This window comes from Lycorma delicatula, chromosome 5, assembly GCF_047948215.1.
Source record: "Lycorma delicatula isolate Av1 chromosome 5, ASM4794821v1, whole genome shotgun sequence".
Classification (NCBI taxonomy): domain Eukaryota; kingdom Metazoa; phylum Arthropoda; class Insecta; order Hemiptera; family Fulgoridae; genus Lycorma; species Lycorma delicatula.
This window is the reverse complement of record NC_134459.1, coordinates 114,132,772-114,156,168: the sequence shown is the minus strand read 5'-3', so window position 1 is coordinate 114,156,168 and position 23,397 is coordinate 114,132,772.

Here is a 23,397-nt window from a genome sequence, read left to right as displayed (position 1 = left end):
TAGATAATTCCGTATATTTTCCCAGGACATTTACTAATCAATATGGTCATGTGAGGTTACTGTACGGTATAAAATGTTAAGGGATTTCTGATACATCTAACATAACATGATATATTGTCGCTGGGAGGTGTATACCGTGTAGCTAAACAAGAGGAGTATGGGTACTAGTAGTTGACTCGAAGTTGGAAATATGACCATGTTGTCATTTTTCTTTGCCTTGTGTTACCTTGAAGAGGAGGAGCCTGGTTAATGAGGCTGGGACTAATTACACTCAACAGCTAGTTACAGGCAGAAACTAATTAAGCCGCCGGGACAAGAGTAATAGTAGGAACAGAGAGAGAGGAAAGTCGGAGAAAGGGAAGTGTTGTGTGTCTGTACGGGTGTATAAGGATGGGAAAGTAAAGAAGATGATAGGGAAGGGAGGGGGAAGAATCAAATTCGCTCTCTAGTTCGACTCCTGGCCTCACACTATTTCCAAGCGCTGCTTGTTCTTGATTTTGGCTGTAACAAAATACAAACAATTTCTTACTTATAATACCAGGTTTTCAGAATAAATATTTATCTTAAAAATAAGAATTACAAATTTTAACATCTTATTTTCTTTTAAATAATGGTACCATCCTATTAATCCGAATATGCAGTTTAATAATTTACAGTAATCCAAATTGACAAGCAAAATATAATCTCATTAATTTGAGTTATTAATATAATGACAGCAAACCAAAAAAGGTTGGCAATGCGTATGGTTTGCTTTACGTGAAAACCAGTAAGCCTACTGTAATTGTAATAAACTAAATTATGTTTAAATCAAAGATTATTTTTTAATAATTATGACATTAATTCAAACAAAATTCTATCTTTCGATAAGATTTTTCATCTTCCATTGTTTTCAGAATTCCAGACTTTTTTTATAGCTTTAACAGTGCGTTATTCAAAGATTAAAAATTAAACTTACTGTACGTAAGTTGTAAGTGTTTAATTTTATTTTTTCCAAAAATTTGTTCACCTTTTGCTTACCTGAGAAAAAAAATAAATTGCATTTCCAATTAAATGTAAAATAGCCTGTTGATGTGGGTATGAGCTATAAATGTGTTTTTAGTGGCGATTATTTATATTTATTTATTTATAAACAGGGGTTAGGTTTAAGTAATGTAATTGCAAAATAACCATCATCTTCATTTTTAGAATTGTTTGCACATATGAATAAAATATGATGTGTTTTCATTTAACTTGCCTTACTGTTATCAGTAATCAATTGTTTTCCCATTCAACGAATTTATTTAATTGTAGCTTTATTTTCATAAATCTTATACGTACCGGAATAGTGATTTACACTAATTTAATAACAATTGAGACCTTTATACTGACATGATGGATAACGTTAACATTATTTTACATTTTGACGATCAATTGTTATATTTATAATTTTTGTTTTATTTATTTATTTTTTTTTTTTTTATTCAAGTTCGTATATTTAATGATATGTGGAGTAAATTATTACAACACATCAATGTTCCTGAGGATGGATTACTAATCCGAAAGCGCTCAAACATACTATTAAAGATTTTTGATAAGTGGAAACTATTGTATAACAAATTAGTGATTTACATGCTTCTGCTGTCCGTTCTTGTAGGCAGTATTTTTCATTAACCTGGTTATTTTTTCATTACCTCACATTAATTAAATATGATATTATGGAGTGCGAGAAACAAGTAGGTTTGATTTTATTCTTAAAAATAATTCTAAAGTCAAATAATTCCAAAATTACCTAATTACTATGATTTTAAATAACTAATAGTATTTTTTTTTTTTAAATAATAAAGAAAATAAATTAATCATTTACAATTGTATTCTATAAAAGATTCCTGAAATATAATTTTATAAAAACTTTCTAGTATTAATTCGGTTATTAAATTTCAAAAAGAAAGAACTAAAATACGAAATGAGGGAATTTGTGAAATTTTAAAAAAAATTTCGGTTTGTATCTCACATTTACTGTATTCAAAATGAATTATTTTGGAATTAGAAGAAAGGAGAAGTACAATATAATTTTAACAAATACTACACCGGTTAATAGAAAATATACAAATATAGAATGAAGAAAATATACAGAGTTTAATAGATTAAGGCAGAAGATTGAATTTGTTTTTGGTAAATTAAGAACAGTTTAAACTATACTAAAAAAAAAAGAAAAGAAAATAATAATTTTTTTCAGTTATCAAAATAATGCTGGATTGATAACCTAAAAATAAAAGTGTAAGGTACTCATCGTTACAAATTGTACAAGGAATTTAAGATTTATTGAACTATTAAGATCAAAATGTGAACATTTTTAATTTTAATCCCATAAGACCAATAATCTTTTGATAGCTGAAGATTTTTATATTTTTTACATTTTAAATAAATATGTTCTTTAACAATTTCATTTGCAAATCAAATTGTTATTTTATTTTCAAAAAAATAAAATAAAATAGTTGATTTATTTTCAAATTGTTATTTTATTGTAAATTTTTATTTTCTACTTTTTTAGTTTAAAAAAAAAATATGTACTTATAATTTTATTCACATATTGAAGCAAATCATTTTATAATAAAAAAGTGTATTTACGCTGATTGATAATTTATTTCTCAGTTTTTTTTCCAGTCAATTAAACATTATTTAACTAAATACATGAGTATATTGAAAACAAAATCATAATTATTATGTTTAACATAGAATCTCTTAATTCTAGGCAAAAATACAAACAAAAAAATGTAAACAAAATATATATATACGTATATATTAAATAAACTGCCAATTATTTTAATAATATATTATTCTGTTTTGACATAATATTAAAGAACAGTAAACAATAACATTTTTTTTTAATTATAATTTTTCTAAATTAATTGATATCATTTATAAATTATTGCCATTATTTTCATTTATACCTTATTGTTCGTTGTCTGAACTTACATTGTTACAAGGTTGAACCTGTGTGCAGAATTTCAAGTTACCTGGGTAATAGGAAGTATTTAAAAAATGTAATATATAATATAATGGGGCGTAAATTAAAACTATTAAAAATTCATCAGACCAATCAAATTACTGATGTCAAAAGAAAATAATAAGTAAAACGGTTACCTAGATCAAAGCGCTCTAAAATTTTATGTAATTTATTTAAAGTAGGGAAAAAATAATTTTGAATTTTAATAATTGTATCAATGACAAAAGTAAAACTACCCGATTTATTATTTTATCTATTGATAATTATTATAAATCAGGTTAAAATATGAACAAAGTTATGGTTTAAATATAAGCAGATTTAAACTGAAAAATATATATAAATTAAGTAGAGAATTTTTAATTAGTTAAGTGAAGTATTATTTTTATCTTACGAATTTGCTATTCTTTTTCCCTGGTGAATATTATAAATAAAAATTACACAAAAAAAAGTTTAATAGTTAACCTGTTTAAGTAAATTAAGCTGTATTTATTAGTAAAGTTATATGCTAAAACTGTTCTTTTTTATGATTCTCCTAAATTTTTGTGTCATCAGGGAACTACATTTTTGTATACTGTGAATTCCGGTTAATAGAACCACCGATTATTCGGGGCAGCCGTATAATTGGACCAGATATGTAAAAACAGAAACATATTGGTTTAATTCATGTACAATTACGCCGGCTTAACCCGAAAATGTTGCTTATAAGACCCATTAGTTCGTATGTTTTTTTTATTTTAGTAGTAAAGTAACATAATTTTATCAGTGATGTAAGTCATTTAAACGTTATAGGGAGGGAGCTAATTTCTCCTTAACCACTAGGAGAAAATTTTTATGTGTACTGGTTTGCACACAACATAATTCTTTCAAATTGTGTGAAATTGATGACGGAATAATCAAAGATATTATTCAAAAACTGGACGAGATTTAAGATGACTAAACCGTACCCAAAGTGAAGCATGTATCTGCACAAGATGCAAAAAAATTCATTGACAGACTTCAGCAGTACTTTAAACAAGAAGGTAATGAAGGAAACCCTCTAGAAGAACTGGGAGTCTATGCCGAATTTGTGAGTCTATGCCAAACTTAGAAATTTAATTTCTAAGTAATTAAAGGGAGAAAACAGAGCAATATATAAGAATTTTTTCAAGAATTTTAACCAAGTAAGAAGCATTAAAGGACAAATTTTCCCCGTTTCTGTATTTTATTACCATAAAAGGGTGTCATTACTTTGTCGTGTACATCTATTTTTTTTTTTTTTATCAACCTTTGTTTTTTATTAATGATGTAAGACTACAAAAATAATTTAATAATGTTATTTATATAACTTTAATACTATATTAGACATAAAATTCTGAATAATAAGACGTTAAATTGTGTTTAATAATTAGTGTATAATATAATGCATTGTACATAAATCCTCATTTTTCGTTAATATGGACAGACGATTAGTAGATCTTATGGTCTTGGTCTCCAAGTGATCCAATAATCCGGAACCCACTGTATTAGATATTATTTCCATATATAACACCTTAAAATCCTAAATTAGTAACCATTTTTTTTTGTATTAAGTATTTCAATAGGCAGTTTAACAACGACCTTTAAGATCGGTTATATTATTTTCCTTTTGAACGGTTTGAATTATTTAAATTTAAATTCTAAATCCTTTTAAATTAAAAAATGATTATTCAAGAAAAATTAGTATCTAAGACTTTTTTAAACTATTCATATTGATAAGAAAATATTTGCAAGTAAACTATAATGATATACTAGTAGAGATGCTTAGATTCTATCCGTTGGCAGTTGACTGATGTGGTGCTCTGTTCATAATAAAGGAGGAGGGAGGAGAGTGAATAAATGGGTAGTTGGTAATGGTGGGGGGAATCTTAACTTTGGATCAATACCGCAAACAAGGAGAGGCACAAGGAGCAAGACAAGAAACCACACCCTAGGGCTCACAGCAAGCCATGCATGGCTTGAAATGCTTGACCTCTTCTCTTATAATAATGGCACGATATATTTCTATATCATAGATTTTTTTAGTTAGTTTATATTTATTAGATTTTTTATTACTATTACTTATATTTATCTGCTTTCTTCATGTTTACTTATAAGCTTTTTGTATAGTAGAAATGCAAATCTAAATGAATTTCTCTTTATTCACGTACTGAATTATGCGATACTGCTTAGATTGTCTGCAGCAGCTATAGCCTAATACGAGATTTAACAGTTTGTATGCTCTCATATACACGCACGCGCGCGCGCAATGTGTTTGTGTGTGTGTGTGTGTGTGTGTGTGTGTGTGTGTGTGTGTGTGTGTATGTGTGTGTGTGATGAGATAATAATGCAAACAGTTTCATTAATCTAAATTCATATATAACTCTTAGCATAAATTATTAAGCAAAATAATATTAATTATTTTCATTACCTTATATTCTCTTATTGATATCTATTATTTTAAAAACAATTAGAACTTGTTCTCAAACTCTCTCTCACTTTAAAAAAAAATATATATATATATATAGAATAAAATAATAATTTAGCAATTTATTTCCTGTTACCTATCATACAGAATTTTTTTAATTATTTTAAAAAAATAATAAATGAGGATTTCCTTCAATTTATCCCCATTTCATATTAATTTTAATTTCCTGAAGTTTTTAGTATAAATGTGGTATTTCTTTGAACAATCTCCATCAACTAATCTAATAAATCTTTTAGCTGGTATGAGATTTAAGTATCGTAATCAGCGAGTGCAACAGCTCTATGTTTATATCCATTGTAAATTACATTTCAGAGTTAAAATTAGTTTAAAGTATTTAATTAAATATATTTTTTGTAATAAAATGTAATAATTTTTATCGATTTTTGGTTTTAATTATAAAAAACATAGCGTTTAGGGCTTTTGTGAAACATTTTTCTTTTAAAAACAAATGTTGATTACATTATTTTGAATTACTTAGTTATAAAGACGAATTAATAAATTAACCAAATAAAATAAACCGGATAAAAATTAAAGTTCTCAGAAATTTCTATTGGAACTTACACATTTATTCAGCTCAGATTTAAAGAAAAATCAAAGCAACGTTAACTTGATTCGACGTAGTTGTTACAGTTAACTCTATATCAAAATATGCAGACTGTACTTTAAAAATACATTATAGAGCTTTAAACCGTATATTCTGTCGTATATCTCATCTCCATCCTCTATATTTTAACAGACAGTTAATTTAAGATAATAAGTAACAAAAGAAAATTACCGTAATATTTCCTCTTAACAGAATGTAATCGATGAATTAATATCCTTCTTCCTTTTCAATGTGGATTGCTATGTTAAATTCCTTATAAAATATCTCGTTTACAGTTAACAATTTTAATGTTTGACTTGATTAATCTCTGTAACAATAAATCTCACACACTTTGGATACAATTAATTATTAAACAATTATTAAAAAATAAAAAAGAATTTATTAAAAAAAATTTTAATTAAAATTAAATAATTAATTTCAATTAAAAATTTAATTTTTAATTGAAAAAATCTCTATGGCAGAGTGGTAGCGTCTTGGCCTTTCATCCGGTGGTCCTAAGTTCGAATCCCGGTCAGGCATAGCATTTGTCATACGCTAAAAAATTTCCATTCCATTATCCTATGCACAAGCTTCGAAGTTTATACTCGTATAATGGATTAATCATTATCAAGAACGGAAATAACAATTATAATGAAAATAAATTCAATCTTTTATTGGTTGAAAATACAATAGTTGTATTTCGTACATATAGGAGTTTTTTTTTTTCAGGACGGCTATTATTATCTGATTTATTTACCATAGGTATGATATAGTTTGAGAAAAATATTGTGTAATGTAAACAAGAGAAAAGATTTTTAGAATAGCTTCAGTAAAACCTTTGATTTATACCTGATTGAATTGTTTAGGTGATAACGATTCGATGATGCCGTTTTTTTAATTAAATAGTAGGCTAAACAGGATTATTTAATACATACTTTCAAACAAATTTATTTACAAAGAAGATACAATACTGTAAATGTTACCAAGAATAAATTAATTGTGTAATAAATAGAAAAATAATTGGTTCAAGTATTAGTAAAGATTAATTTATTAAAATAAAAAAGATAAATAAAATTTTAAAATCGAAATAAATGAAAACAAGTAAAATAAACGTAATTTTGTATGACATAATTCTAAGAATTCTAGGTAAAAAGAGCCTCTACGATTTTACTTAGAGAAAACAATGTTTATTGAAAAATCAAAATTTAAAAAAACATTTTTTACCTAAATTATTTTTCATTACTTTCGTCCCTAACCCAAGAGCACTGATGTTTGTTTTTTTTTTTTGTTTTATTTATTTTATTGCTTTTGCTGTATTTTTTTTCAAATTGTAGAAATATTTATATCATCATAAATATGTATTTCTTGTTTTTTTTTTTTTTTTTTTTTTTTTACTTCATTAAATACTAGATAATGTAAACCTATTATTAAATTCATAACTTGTATAAATGATTTTGAAATGTAACATAATATTATATATATATAATATAAGTTACAAAATGTTTGGCTTTATCTATAGACATTAGATGTTTTTATGAAAAAAAAAAATCCTTAGATTAATAAAATAGTGCAGTGAGTTAATAAAATATATTTATAATCAATAGAGAAACACTAGAATACTTTCTTCTTGTTTTTTGTTAATAAAATTACATCCTTACTGAGAATTAAGCCTAGTACCATAAAGATCCATAAAATTCAAAAGATAAAATCTATAAAGATTTAATCACTGCTTTATTATTATAAATGTTTATTTTTGTATATTTTATAGTTAAATATAAACGGTATAACCTGTTTGGTGCATTAATTATTATTTTTATGATTTACTGTAATAAAATCCAAGTTTAACTGAAATAATTATATACTTATATTTAGATTAGCCGACCAGGGGGCTCAGCCTTCTGGACTCCGACGTGTTTGTTATCCTCTTGGTTGTAAGAATATTAAATCATTTTTGCTTCATTATGTTTCTGTTGCCATGGTGATAGAAATATAATAATGAAATAAAAGGATTAATTTTTTTCCTTTAACAAATATCTTTAGTTCGCAATTCAAACCCAAGGAGCCTAGGGCCTTGATCTACGGCTTTAAATTTTCCTGGGGTAACAAGAATGTATCCTGAAAATTTGAAATCAATCGATCAGATGATTCTCACGTGACGCTGTTGCAAACAAACAAACCAACAAACTTTCACATTTATTATATATATATATATATATATATACCAAACAAGCGGAAAATAATCATATACAATTCTGTTTAATTAAAACGTAAATTATTGTATGTAATTAAATGTTATAGATGATAATTAACTAGTCAGTTGATGTGTATGCAGAAAGATAAGTTGTAATTATTTTAATTGTCAGATAACGAAGTAAAAGTATTTTGTTAGCTCTAAAATTAGATGGAAGTATAATGCTGGATTACTATCATTGATATATAATGTTCGGTTAAACATCTCATATAAGTTTATAACAGAGAATGGCAATATTCCTTCAAACATTCATATAATTAACAAGTCAAGAGTATGGAATTAATTAAACGGTAAATTTTTAGAGATAAATCTTTAACGAATTTCTTTTTTTACGATCTTAACAGGAGGAAAACGTTTTAATGATACAGACTGTTTAATAAATTCAAAGAAAAAATTATAATTAATATAAATAAATATTATGCGTAAAATAAATTTAATTAATTACCAAAACCTTGAAATTTCATTCTAATGTTATGAGTAACTTAAAAACAGCGGAAGTGGACATTTTTAAATGAGTCAAAACATGAAAAATAAGAAACAAAAATTATTGTAAATAATTATTAATGATCAGTATCACATATCGATAGTGCGAGCACATATCACACGGACCAAAAAACCAAACATTAAACCATTCTTCATGATTCCTGAAATTTTGATAGTCAGGATTCTTTTTAATTTAGTATATTATTTACATTTAGAAAGTTCCATAATTTTGAAATCGGTAGATTTATGTATTAAAGTGTATATTTTGTTGACTACATTGAATTTTCATTCTACCAAACCATAATAAAGCAAGCACATAAATTATTCGATTTTTTTATTTCGATAATCCATATTAAGTTAGGCTGACATTTGTTAATGAATTGTAGGTGTGTAAAATGTTTTAACCGTTTTGATTTACTCCTAAAATGTGTTGTTATTTTATGTCTATTTACGCGTAATCTATTGCAAACTTATACTGTTTAAATTACTTTGTATTTCATACTAGAATAACATTTATCATTTACTTTACCCTTTTAAAGAAAAATTTCAACATTAAATTTATATATGTAGGTTAATACATGTAAATAAATTTAAAAAAATTAATAAATATTTCTTAAATTGCTAGTTATTTCAGATTCAATATTTTGGTAGGTTTGAAATTTTATTGTCATAAAGTTGATGAAATTCACATGAAACTTGTTCATTGTAATGATGCGATAAATTAATATTGTATTATAATTTTGTTATCTATAAATACAGATTCTTTATAATTTAATAGCGACTTTGGCAATATCTATTAAACCGGCTTCAAATAAAAGTAAATATAGTTAATTAATTTTTGAATATGATTATTTCCAAATAATTATTCGTTTTCTTACTATGTATGTCCATTGTATCTTTAAGCAAGCTAAAAAAAAAAAATCATAATCAAAAAAACGCTATGAACATTAACGGAATCCATTACATCATCATTTACTCTAATAATTGGGCAACCACAGAAAATTCATTACAGACTGTTGATCATTTAAATGTCAATTAATTATTTATTAAAAACATAAATTGAATTTTAATTTAAATTAATTATTTCATTAAAAATTGTTAAAATTTAAAAATTAATTTATAACAAAACTCTATTTATAATTAAATATTTTCTAAGTAAAACTTTGTTTTTAATATAATACATCTATAAATCTGAGAACCTACTGAATCTAAAATAAATAGTAATAACCCCAAGATATACATTAGGTAGTTCATAAATATTCTTAATAAGTTATGTATTATCCAAAAAAATAAAGGAATGAAAATGTGTAAATAGTTACAATTTCTTATTTTTCGATGTTACAGAACAAACATATAATTATTGTAGGAAGTATAATTATTAAAAGGTCTTATAAAATATATAAAAATTTACTATTATTTATTTTCTTTTATTCGCTTTAATATTTACCGATGACTTTGGACCTTAATAACTCGCTTCATGTCAAATGTAAGAAAAAATTATTATTTCTATCTCTTTTACTGAAGCAATTTTATCTCAAATTTTTCTCCATCCATGGTAAAATAATGGTTGTGTTTTTATTACTATACAGTTTTATAATTTAAAACGAAAAAAGTTGTTTAAAAAAAAAATTGACTGAAGTAACTATTACATTAAAAATGACTGCTAACTGAAAAACATTCGGTCCATTAGAAGATTTTACTTTTATGTCAACATATACCTCCTTTGTTCATTACAGAAATTAAAAAAACATAATAAAAAATTCAAAATCAAAAAGTCAAAATTTCAACATCCTACGGCTAATCGCTTTTGAGTTATGCGTGATACGTACATAAGTCACACCGTAACTAGTCAAAATGGATTCAGGGATGTTTAATTTACTGTTTACTTCGTACAAAAAAGTTAAAAGGTCCAATTTTACTTCCTTATACGAAGTTAAGGAAGTATTGTGATCACGAAATATTTCGGTTTTCAGTTTTCAATGGAGATATCCATTTTGACCATCCCTGAATCCATTTTGACTAGTTTCGGGGTGATTTCTGTACGTACTATGTATCTCGCATAACTCAAAAACGATTAGCCGCAGGAAGTTGAAATTTTGGATTTAGAACTGCTGCAACATCTAGTTGTGCATCTCCCCTTTAGATTGCAATCGACTGAAAAAAATTGTCCAAAGAAATTCCAAAAATATTTCGATTTTGGACTTTATCTTAACTGCAATAATAAGCCCTTATTGAGAGCTTTTCAACGATGTATCATAAGTGGTACTTATTTTCATTGGTTCCAGCGTTATAGCCATATAAACATTTAATTAATGAAATATTTGGATCTAGGGAAGCCGTATCGGTTCGAATCAGACTTCTTTTTTTTAATTTATTTTTTTAACTTTTTTTTTAATTTAAATATATTGATTTAATAATTATTAACCCGTGATTGTAAGAGAGTTTTACAATAAATAATAATAATAAAAACAAGTATGAAAAAAAATCAGAAATTATTAGTGAAATAAATTTTTATGTACTTTTAAAAATGTGTATGTAATTTAACAGGAATTATTACATATGTGTATATATAATAGATTTGGTGAAACATCTGATTATTTAATATTAACTGAAAATTATTATTTAGAATCGTATTATTTTTGGATTTTCGAGTTTAATTTCTGTTTAATTTTATCTAAATTAAAGTTAGCTATAGAGTGACTGAAATATAGACCATCACAAGAACAACATATACGCTGAGTCATACATGTCCGATCTTTAATAAACTGCAAAAAATTCTTATCTTTTAGTTGATTACTCCTCTGAAATTGTCGGACAATATTCTCCCTAAGTCGGAGTTGATCATCATTTCGTTTGTTGGTTTTTTGTTGCCAATCATTTAACGCTCTTTGGTTTCATATATTTCTTCTGATCTTAATTTGTGTACACGTTCTCTAGTTTTCAAATTTTCTCTCTTTATATCCATTATCCTCTGTTAATCTTTTTATTCTTTCTTTGCTTGCAACGTTTTTGTTCTGTTTATGTTTTTTTGGTTTGCAATATTTTCTTCCTTTTTATTCTTTCTTTAGTTTTAACATTTTCTTCCACTTTATATTTATCACCTTCTCTTAATTGTTTTATTCTTCCCTTGTTCTTAACATTTTCTTCCTCTATATATTCATATTCTTATCGGTTTTCAGAGATATATTTCTTCATGTTATCTTTTTTTTCCTGTACGATTATTTCTTTTTCATTTTTGATCATTCATCGAAAAATCGAATTATAAAATCGAAATATTTTACACCGTAAGATCGAAATTAACATTTGCAACCAATATACAGGAGTTCACTGAACTGAATAGTTTAATTATTTATTATTAACTTTTATTTATACCAAATACCAGAAATCTGAAAATTTTGTTTATCAGCAACTCACGAATATACGAATAATGCTGGTCTAATAATACGAGTAATAAAGAGACTTTTACTCTATCCTAATATTCCTGTAATATTGTTGAATTAATAACTGTACAAATATTTTATATTAATAAAAACTAATATTTCATCAATTGCGCAACTGTCCACTTTATTAAAGAATTGCATGATCGTATCTCACCTTCAAATGAAATAAGTTTAAATGAAGTGCAACAAAAAATGTGTACCTGTAATTTAATAGGCGTACAAAGAAGTCATGTAGTGTTACTTAAATTTCAGATATTCAACTCAGTACCAACTATAAATAAACAAATATTCAAAACTTATCCTTAATTTGATTGTTGAATTCATATACCAGCGATTTAAAGAAGAATCCTTAAGTACGTAATTTTAAATAATGAAGTAATTTTAAGTATATATCACTACTAATCTTCCGTGTTTTTCATTTTTTTAACTTATTTAATTTTTCTTATTATTAGTTAAAAATATGGTAGGCCTACAAAAAAATTCACGCGTATTAAAAGAGTTCTCCACAAAATATATATATATATATAATGCAAGAAACTTGTAAGTGGAGAAAAAAGACGGTAATTAATTACTAATGAGTGTTAGATAGTCTGTTTGAAATTAGGAAAATGTATTACTTGTCTGTTTCAAATTTTCCAACGAATATTTTTTAAGTTTACATAAAAATACTTTTGAGTATCAGAGTGATTTTAAGATGTATTCCATTACACTGAAATAATTCAATAGAAATGTAATGACATGCAAAAAAAAATCGTTAAATTTTCTTTGTGACAATTTAGGTTTTATTTTACAAGAGGAATAGCCCCTACAGTACAAAAAAGAATCATCAAATTCGGTGAATTTGGTCATGAGTAAAGCTTGAATAAATACACATTAAAACAAAATTACGTAGAGGTAAAATTGAGAACTCTTCTTTCAAGAGAAGAGCTTCACTAGGTAACGAATATAGATCAGATCTAAATAAAAAAAAAAACACAAAAAAAAACAGACTGAGATTGACGTAAAATGTTGACATTTGTGTAGCACTTTTTAATTTAAAATTTGTAAAAAAGATCTTTTTAAATTATTTTCCACTAAGTAATTTTTCTTATCTTAAAAATAAATATTAAACTTTTTTCTATCACAATTGTTAGTTGAATTATAGAGTCTATTTCAAATTATATTTTTTCATCCTACTTATAATTTTTCATGTAAATTTTTCTGATTTTTTTTCTTAATATAGTTATTTCCAAATTTTATGAAGGATTATTTTGCCTTTAATTAAATTTCAAAAGTTATTATTCTCATACTTGTATAAACTACATATTCTTGTATAAGCTGTAAAATACCTTTTTTAATATTAATAAAGAAATTAATTATATTTAGCACTTAATATATAATTTGATGCTTACTGTCTCAAGTGTGGATCAAACTGGATGTATTCCCATCCTCATTATCATAAACCTTTAATTCATAATTGTATAATAAATACAAATAACATATTATAATCTTCCCATTTCGTAAATTGGATACAATACCTACTATTTTTAGTCATTACGTTAAATAATAAACAGTGAAGAATGTTTTAACAATTAGAATGAAAATATTATGTTTTTATAGAAAAGGATTTGTGTCAAACTGGAATACTTTTGCTGTTTTAATTGTTATTGTATGTTTGCACAAAACTATTATAAGACATCCTATACTTCATCAGTTATGTATAGAATTTTTTTTCTAAATGTAGGTATAAATTTAAAAAAAATGGCTTATTGACTACTCAAACTTTGAACATAGATAAATAAACTTGTGTGTGTTAAACGATAACTTTTCAAGACATTAAAAAATGATCGATCACGTTGATGGCGTTGGCCTATCGGAGAAAAGTGAAGAAGGGAAGCAATTTCATTATCACAGCACGTCATATCGATTGTTTAAGGCAGCCATCACATTAAGCCTACCCCCTCCTCTTTCATTTACCGTCCCCCTTCCACCATTCCCTTATTATACCCCCTTAAGTAAAGACCCTCAAGACGACCCCAGCTTCCCTTTAGGCAGTTCCCTTGCTTCTTTCCTCCCCTCTTACATACTCTCTCACTCTCAACCCCCCTCTTTCTCTCTCGCTCTGTCTCTGCCTATCCAACCCTTACCCAAGCCATTAATTAGATTTTCGCCACGTACCTTCATTATAACGTTTCCCGGCATTATAACCATTAATCGCCTTTAAATTATGCAAAGCTAAATTAATGTTCTTATTTATGCCACTCATGCTTATATTAATTCATTAAATATACCATTTAAATTATTTTGTATTGTTAAATTGTATAGACCATACCTTTACAAAAACTTCCTTTAAAAAGCTGTATTTTGTATAACGAAGTGCTCCTTATAAATCATTTCTGTGTTTTTATTTGGTTATTTTACTTCTGAGATAACCTTTTAATTTTTTCGCTTCTCTTAACTTAGATTATTCCTTCTATTAGAACATTTTGTACTTTAACCAGTCTTTTTATTTCAATTATATTTAATTATAAATTGGAATTAATCCTGGTTTTACTCTTATATAATTTTTTTAATGATTATTTCGAGTGCACGGGTATAAATCTGAATAATAATTTATATATTAACAAAGTTTTTCCATTTTTTATAAATTATTTAGTTCACTTTTAAAAATGTAATTTCTTAATAAGCTAAATAATGATTTTAAAGAGTTTTTTAATATAAAAATGCTTTTATATTTAAGTATATAAGTATGACTCATAAATAAGCAGGAGCCGTTTCCCAGTTGAGTTTACCAAAACAAAAAAGATTTTTCAAATTATCCAAATTTTAATAGTTTATTTAAAATTATTCAAACTGAAATATTCAAATTGAATTCCGCTACTTGTAATAAATATCATAAACATTTTAGCAGTAATCATATTCAAGCGACTTCCATTGAAATTTTGAACTGATTCGAGTCTCTCAAAATATCAGAGGTCTACTGTCCTAAGCATATGATCTCAAGTGGACTACTATTCTCTGAGTTTTTTTGTAATCCTGGGCCCGCTTTTCATTGTGGTTGTGGACTGGAATGCTAAACATGTTCATTGGGGATCAGGTCGTAAAACAATTCGATTTCCAGCTTTAAGGGGTTACATTATGAATATGCATCTCGATGTGATCTCCGATTTACAACCGACATGTTGCCCATCGGATATGAATAAAGTACCGGACCTACTGAACGTTTATCTGATTTCCAGTGTATCGTCTACATATCCTATGAGGATTAGCTACAACTCAACATCTGATCATTCGTCGATCTTACTGGCTATAAGCACGGTGGTAATTATGAAGAAGGAATCCTCGATTCTTTGCAACAACTGGACAGACAGTCTTAAAAAAGCTGGATCGGGGATGAACTGGTCTTACCCACAGATTTTCAACTGATATAAACTATGCTACCGAATAACTGACCTCGGTGTTGCAGGAGATCTCTCAACGCCTGAAGATAAGCAAGAAAGGAGAAATGAAGAGGACTATCCACAAGTGATGAACCGTAGAGATAATAGATCTCATTTCAACTAAGAGGCGTCTCAGTGTTAGAGGAGACCAGAGGATAGGACTTTTCAAACAGGGCTGCTCGGAGGTTAAAACAATTGCTAAAGTCTTTCAAGAAGGAAACATTTTAAAATTACTCAGCAGTTTTTCATTTTCAAAAAGGAACGACTATTCTTTGTGGAAAAATGTAAAGATTAATTTAAAGTATTAAAGAAAATTTTGTGGAAATTTTGAAGGCTGTCACCTCACTTTCCTCCACAAGAAATTAGCTAGAATTGGAAATGAAATCGATCTTTCAACCACTTAACACCCACGCCGCCGGTGAAGAGAATATTATTAACTTTTTAGAAAGCCTCCCTGTTTTCGATAAGTTTCCGATTTAGCCCTTCTCCTCTCTGGAAATGGTAAAGGTGATTAAGAAGGAGCGAAACACACAGAAAATGCCTGGTTTTGACTTCATTACTAACAAAAAACTTCGAACGTACTACCCGTCAGGGTAGGAAGGTGACTCAAATAGTGATGGTCCCTAAGGCGGGCAAGTCAGCGCATGAGGTGTCCTAGTACTGGCCAGTAAGCCTATTTATTGTCTATTATGTTCAAGGTATTCGAAAAGTTATTCCTTCGGAGATTGTGGCCAGTTTTAGAGCAGAGATAAGTTATTGCTGACTACCAGTTCGGTTTCCACAGTAGTCACTCCACCATTAAGATTCACACGACCATATGTGTTATCAAAGAATGCTTAGAGAAGAGGAAATTTTGTTCTACTGCTTTTCTAGATGTTCCCCAAGCGTTCGATAAGGTCTGGCTACCTAGTTTGCTATACAAGCTAAAAACCAGTCTACCTCAACCATTTTATTTAATATTGCGTAGTTATTCGAACGGATGCTTTTCCAGATTTAATATAAGGAGCTGTTACCTGATTTCGTTGACACTTCGTCGAGTGTTTCCCAAGCTCAGTGTTGGGACCTATCCTCTACTTCGCTCATGAGGACATTCCGGTTACGGATGATACCTAGTGATATCGTCTGGAATATAACTTCGTTCCTGTATAACCGGAATGAATTAGGACCGTCATAGGAACGTTGCCAATGACAGCCGTATCGTGGGTATTGATGATACATCAAACTCATGCCTTAGCTAGGTTTCAATCGGGATTGAAACATAATCGGGTGGTTGAGGAAATGGAAAATACAGGTAAATCAGACGAGTCGATTTATATGAAATTCTCAATGAGAAGGGGTGTCTGCCCAGAATCCATTTAGATTGTGGTTAAATCCACAAGCTGAGAATGTACGGTGTTTAGGTATTTACCAAGATCATCGTCTTACATGGAAGGTTCACATTAAGGAAAAGAGGAAGCAGCTAGATATAAAATTAAAGAAGCTATACAGGTTATTAGGCAGGAAATCGTAATTATACGTACCTAACAATCTACTACTTTACAAAGTGATCCTAAAACCTATTTTGACGTACGGAATCCTACTTTGGGATACTGAAAGTATCAGCAATACAGAGACTCTTTAGTTCTTCCAGAATAATAGCGAGATATATTACGCATGCGTTATGGTTCGACCGAAATCCATGAGTACTTAAATTATCGTACGTTCGAAAAGAAGTCAGTCGATTGGCAACAGGTGCAAAATGAAACTTAATTATCTGGTGATCCATCTAGCAGTTAACCGTCGTTTGGACAATGGCGATGATGTATTAGACCTAGAAACTTAAAAGTGATACTCCGGACGAAGCTTCTTGAGTTCTCATAATTTATAATCGTTTATGATTTCTGGTATCATAGGTTTTTATGTAATTTTTTCTTTTATCTTGTGTTTTATTCGTATTACTGAACTTTTTACGGATTCTAGTGTCTAGTTGTCTGGAATTTATCATTGCATATCTTTGTAATATCATTGCAAATCTTTGATTTACTATTTATATTTTTTTTTTAGAAAATTGGATATATTCAAAAGATAATTAATAATAAGTTTTGGATCACTCGAAACCTTTTTGTACTGCCTTAATGAAATCCAAATATGTATTACGTTAGTTTATGTGCTCACTTTAATATTTCTAGTTGACCGATTTTATTTTTATTTTTTTATCAATAGAATCATACAATAAGCAACAAAATGTTAAAAATATTTATTGGAAGGATTACAAAGCAGTTTATTAATAATATGGAGCCATAGAAATGGCTTGCGTGTGGACAGTTATATATGATGAGAAATTATTTACGTTAATTCTGACCAGTCAAAATTCAAAAGCATCTGGATGAAAATTTAAAAAAATGTTACAATCTGTTAATTGGATAGCGGGTTTGGTTATTTTGTTTTTCCAATTATTGAAGTTATTACAACCATAAATTTAGTTTTATGTTAATTAATAAATTAATAGATCTAAACTACTTTCATCTTTTTAATCTCTGTAGTACGTAAAATTCCATAGAAATTATTTAATATTATCAATACTATTTCTGTAATATATTTCTGTAGACTTAAGTCCGTGGATATTTATAATGTTTCTTATTGTACAATAATTAAACCACTATAAATAAAAATATAAATATTCGTTTGTTCAAAATCTTAAATCTCCGAAAGTTGTTCACCGATTGCTTTGAAATTTTGATACAACGTTGCATTTGAATTAGCGCGTGTTTTTATATACCTAAGATGTCACACCTGTGACAGACAAAACATACTTTTTTGAAAAACAACGCTATCTGTTAAATGTTACACGCTATACTAAATATTTTTACGCTTCCATTTCAATGTTTCCGATATGTGTGTCCACTATAGGCTAAAAAACTACTGGACCGATTTACGCGCGGGGGAAAAAAGAGAAAGGGAAAAATCTAAAAAGTAAAAGAGAAGAGGGGAAAATGGGAAAATTGAAAGGGGAAAGTGGACAAAAATATAAGGGAAGGGAATAAATAGGAAGGAGGAAAAGGAAATAAGGAAAGAGAAATGGGGTAAAGAATGGGGAAACGGGTGAAGGGATTATGGTAAAAAATTAAACTAGGAAAAGGAAAAGGGTAAATGGGAAAGGAAAGGGGGAAGGACAAGGGAAAGGGAAAAATGAAAAAGGTCAAATATTTTGAAGTTCTCTAATGTTCATTTTGTTAATGTTTTATCAAAGTTTCAATTGTGTTCATTTAATCTCTCTCTCTCTCTCTCTATATATATATGTATATACTCAAATCTAGCAATAGCGAAGTATTGCCGGATCTGCTAGTGTATAATAAAAACTTATGTCTTACATATTTTTCCAGTTAAATGCCTTTCTATCCGGTTTCACATGCTTCTGAAGCGGAAAAGAACTTTCTGATAATTCTTGAAATCGTGTAACTGAGAAATGTCATAACTTCGTTGAAAAAAATTTACTTAAATAAATGTATCATGACGGATAATAAAAATTTATCATTTCTGATTTAAGAGTTTATCTTTCATGTATTTTTACATTACGCACTGTTTTTTCCTTCTTTTGTTTCATTTGATTAAAAATTTCATTACTGTACCACCGATTATCGTACGGTATTCTCCCTTAAATTAGCTTCTTAATAATAATAATTATCTGTACGTATATTTTCTTCTTTCTTAGTAGAAATAACAAAGATGGACCGCTGAATGTGAAAATAGGAGGAGAAAAGATTATGGAGGTAGAAGAATTTTGTTATTTGGGAAGTAAAATTACTAAAGATGGACGAAGCAGGAGCGATATAAAATGCCGAATAGCACAAGCTAAACTAGCCTTCAGTAAGAAATATAATTTGTTTACATCAGAAATTAATTTAAATGTCAGGAAAAGATTTTTGAAAGTGTATGTTTGGAGTGTCGCTTTATATGGAAGTGAAACTTGGACAATCGGAGTATCTGAGAAGAAAAGATTAGAAGCTTTTGAAATGTGGTGCTATAGGAGAATGTTAAAAATCAGATGGGTGGATAAAGTGACAAATGAAGAGGTATTGCGGCAAATAGATGAAGAAAGAAGCATTTGGAAAAATATAGTTAAAAGAAGAGACAGACTTATAGGCCACATACTAAGGCATCCTGGAATAGTCGCTTTAATATTAGAAGGACAGGTAGAAGGAAAAAATTGTGTAGGCAGGCCACGTTTGGAGTATGTAAAACAAATTGTTGGGGATGTAGGATGTAGAGGGTATACTGAAATGAAACGACTAGCACTAGATAGGGAATCTTGGAGAGCTGCATCAAACCAGTCAAATGACTGAAGACAAAAAAAAAAAATATTTTCTTCTAACTATTTATTTCAAATTAGATGATTTCTGTTTCCTTAGAGATTCTATATAATTTTCTTCTTCAACTACCTTCCTTTATCTTCTTTTAAATCGCGTTTTACAAATCCTTTAAATAGACTTATAGTTGAATCTTCTGTTCTCTTATGATATCATCAAAACAATTGCTTTTCTGGAATAATTTTTATAATAAATAATATAGTCTTTCTTATCATTTATGTTTCCTTAAACTGATTTTTACGCCATTAACCTAAACAGTTTTTATCCATTTACATTTATTACAACTGTTGAAATGATTGCCATAGGTGTGTTTCCTATAATTTTTTGTGTTATAAGAATATCTTACCCAATGAATGTGATGAAAAAAGTATAATAATCTAGATTTTGCAACAAAGTGTATGTGAAAACAAATTACGCAGATGTTTAGATAATATAGTAGAAAATATAAATATTCAGATAATAAATAAAATAATAGTTATTAAAAATAATTATTTACATACAACTGAATTAAATTCAATAATGTTGGGATTTTGAGGCGTCGGCCAAACAACGATAATTAAAACTGTAATGCGTTAGATGAATAAACGAAATTTTTTTCAATATTTAAAATATTAATTTTTTTTTAACATATAAACTTTAACGTTATGCGTGAGATTATTCCGAAAAGTGAAAATTGCCAAGTCTTATCAAGATTTGAATTCGGAAACTTAAGAATAAAATGTAAACTATTATCGATCCGCTACGAAGATAGAAAAAACTGTTTAATCCGTCTATATTTTACGTTAAACCTCTCAATATTTTATGAATTTTGTGTATTTTTTTAATTCTAGATATTGTAATTAAATAATGGTGTGTAGAAATTTTCACTGTAATTGAATCAATCCTTTTGAAATCATCGTTTAAATCGGAAACATATACTCAAATCCTACCCCGTACTCACCATTTGAAATAATTTAAAATAATACAAAATTATATAGTTTAATAGAAGTTGCTTACATGTGTCGCGCAGAATTATTATTATTATTATTGTTCCACACTTTCACAGTCTTTTACCGGTGACATTCTCCAAACTCGGAGTAATTTATACCAACGAGATTAGACTTGCTATTATTGACTAAATGTCTTCCGGACAACATGGCAGGTGTCAATTATCACGCTCCTTTGCATTAGCGCGTGGGTCTTCCACTGGATTTTCAGTTTTTCAAGACTGTTGTGCAAAGTAGATGGTATTATCCCCTCCGCAGATATAATTATTGGGATTATATAAACCTCTTTTTGACTCCACATTTGCCTAATTTTAAAAGCAAGATCTGTATTTCTGCAGCTTCTCATTGTATTTAACGTTGAGGTTGTTACTTGATGGGAAGGATACGTCTATTACGTAAGTTACTTTTCCATTTTGTCAACTACTACTATATCTAGCTTCTTACAGTTGGTAGGTTTTGCAGTTACAATTCCTTGGCTCCAGAGAATTTTTGCATTGTTGTTCTCCAAAAAGGAGGCTGACTCGTAAGTATAGTAGGGCTTATTTTGAAATTCTAACTTGTATCTGTTGTAAATTTCTATGTGTACGGTTTTTGCCACATTGTTGTGCCTCCTGGTGTATTCCGTCGGAGCTAAAATTGGACAGCCAGTGATTATATGTTCTATTGTTTCATTGTATTGCATAGATAGCCTACATTTGTTGTTGATATTTTTTTAATAATAAAAATCTTAAAACTTCTTGTTGCTACTACCTGATCCTGTATGCTACATATAAACCCCTCCGTCACGGAATGTAGATTTCCTTGCAAAAGACAAGTATTTGAAGCTGCTTTGTCGACTCCTTCCTGGTCTAGGCGGTGCCTATGTCTGCCATGCAGATCTTTTCTTCCTCAATCTAAAATTTTATCTGCGTTTCTCTCTTTCTTGTGTTCTACGCTGTTGGTCCTGTTGGCTAGGTTTAATGACGTATAGTCTTGGTCTGCCGCTACAATGGCTTAACAGAAGGGGTGCTGCTTGTTATGGAAGTAGTCTCTTAAGTTTTTGTTCTGTCCGAAGCATTAATTTTTAATATCGAGTACTCCTCTTCCACCTTCCTTTCTCGAGAGCGTGAATCTTTCTTTTGACGAGTGGGTGTGGTGGGACTTTTCTTGGTAGAATATTTTTCTAGTGAGTCTGTTCAACTCGTCTAACTCTGTTTCGCTGTACTTTACTATAGCTAATGCATACATGAGCACTGGTACTACATATATGTTCATTGCCTTTACTTTATTTCCTCCATTAAGTTCTGATCTTAAAATTAATTTTATCCTCTTTTCGTACTTTCTCTTAAGTTTTTCTTTTTACGGCTTTGTGCAACAGTTTTATTGTGTGTTCGCATTCTAGGTATTTGTACAGGTCTTCTTCTTTCATTGCTTTTATGTACCTTGGGTTTACAGGTCGTAATTTTGTGCCTGGTGAAACTTTCCTTTCACAATGGCATTTATCTTGCATTTACTTATTCCTAGCTCCATTTTAATGTCTTCGCTAAAGATTTCGACCAGTTTCAGTAGTTGCCGCAGCTGATGTTCAGTCCCTCCATAAATCTTTAAGTCGTCTATATAGAATAGGTGTGCCAGTTTGTAACCTCTTGCTCGCGGTTTTATATTGTACCCGTACTTTGACTTCTTTAGCATGCTTCTTTAGCAAATTTTCGTCAGCCATAAGTGTGGCACACTATCGAATGTCTTTTTATGATCTATGTAGGCCATCTGCAGATTCCTTTTAGTATTTTAGGCTTGTTGCATGGTTACATGTCTATGAGTATTTGCTCTTTGCTCCCCCTCGTGACTTTTGCACATATCCCTTTTGTCGGATAAAAAAAATAATATGAAAAAATATCAGAAGTTATTAATGAAATACAATGTTATCTATATTAATTTTTTTAAATACTTTTAAAATAATTTTTTTTTTTTAAATATAATTTAATAGGCCTAAAGGACGTCATATGGTGTCCACATCATATTTTTAATCAGAAGACTAGTAGAATAAGCCAAATAAAACTGGGTGAGAGAATTTATTTATTTCTTTCAGTGCAATCACATTGATTCAATTTATTTATCCTTCAGTTATTTAAAAGTTCAGTGAAGAAGTTAACGATGAATAATACTTATCCGTCACCTTCTCATATTAGATTACCTATAACCGTTGTGTTTATATAATAAATCTTACAAACAGGTGATCATTTAAGAATAAATTTTTAAACTGTATAAAGTGGATCTTGTGTTATTAGAAGCTTTAAGAACAGCTTTGATCAAAATATTCGCAAGGGATCTACGGCTGTATTTGAATTTAAGATATTTTTAACTTTAATCTGTTGATATCTTTAATTAATCACAATTATAAAAAAAACCACTAAAAAACTGTTTTTTTCAGACAGATTAAAG